Source organism: Vigna radiata, unplaced genomic scaffold (genome assembly GCF_000741045.1).
Source record: "Vigna radiata var. radiata cultivar VC1973A unplaced genomic scaffold, Vradiata_ver6 scaffold_310, whole genome shotgun sequence".
In the NCBI taxonomy this organism is placed as follows: Eukaryota; Viridiplantae; Streptophyta; class Magnoliopsida; order Fabales; family Fabaceae; genus Vigna; species Vigna radiata.
This window is the reverse complement of record NW_014542572.1, coordinates 318924-320387: the sequence shown is the minus strand read 5'-3', so window position 1 is coordinate 320387 and position 1464 is coordinate 318924.

The following is a 1464-nucleotide window of genomic DNA, read 5'->3' as shown; positions in this document are numbered from 1 at the left end:
TAAAATTTTTGGTACTAGGAGCACAAGATCATCAGGAGGCAGATAAGGAAGGAGAATTGGTTCACCAACACCCTGATGTGAAAAGTAACAAACCCTAACCTGGCACATCAATGAAATTCAAAATTAGGTTATGGGTTGTCAAGACTATTAAAGCAAGCAGAGCTCTTGAGATTGAGGATCCTTAAAGTTGGTAACAAGAAGATTGTTGGTGTCATGAAGGAAGGAAGAATGCCAACGTTAAAAATCAACACCTACTGAGGGGTGTTTGGGCTTTACTGGGTCAAGCTAATGACGTTAAAAGAGTGCTTGCTGGGAGGCAACCCAGTTTCTGAATTTTTTTCAATTTTGTTTTGATTTTATTTTATTTTATTTTATTTTTATTTTTATTTCATTTTCTTTTATTTGATTTTTTTATTTTATTTGATTTTCTTTATTTTTTTGGGTTATGCATTGCTTCTGATGGCAGTGATGATAACATCTACAGATGGGTGCTTCTACAACATCTACTGATGGATGTTAGGTGATATGGCATTTACTAATGGATGCCAATGAAGATTAGAAAGATTAGCATTTACTGATGAATGCTACCGGGATAGCATCAACTGGGGGATGTTAGAAGATATAGGTATCCACCAAAGGATATCCGGAAGGTACACCTACTGATGGGTGGTGGAAAGTAGTGCACTTACTGACAAGTGCCAACCAGGTTTAGGTCAGGCTCGTGACGTTAAACAAGTGCTACTAGGAGGCAACCTAGAATTTCTTCTTACACTTTGGCATTTTAAATTCTTAGAATAGGTTGAATTTTTAATTTTGGTGTGTACTCTTGGCTTTACTACTTGTTCTGAAAATGTTGGACTAACTGATGTGCATGATGAATCTATTTGATGATTTTTGGATGTGGATGAGAATTGAGTCGTAATGCATGATGATATCCAGGAAATAGATGGGTGATGAATTTATGATTGTGGTCATGATGCTAGGCATGGTGTATGAATGAATTTTGTGTGAGGAAGCATGTGTGTGAGATTTTGAGCTCCAGAGTATTTATTGATGTATGCAATGTTCACAGGATAATATGAATGATATTGCCTTAATCTTGATGATCGATTGAATTGCATGTGAATGTCATATGATCAAGGTCGTTTTTGACAACCCTTCTCTGGCCAAATTTTCACCCAAAGTTCTTGAAAATATTTTACCCTTTTTTGAACCTTAGCCTAAAACAGGATGTGAACCCTTTTCTTGTAAATCTTTACCTTGAGTTGGGATGAGCTTAATTGTATGTGATGAAAAGGTTCAAGTTTGGGGTTGTACGGGGGGAAATTGAAAAAAACAAGTAAAAGGCTTTGAGCTCAATTGTTGTGAAAAGAAAAAAATTCATGAGAAAAAGAAAAGAAAAGAAGAAAAGCATGAAGATGAGCTCAATGAAAAAGAAAAGAAAAGGGAAGAAGTTGGGAATGA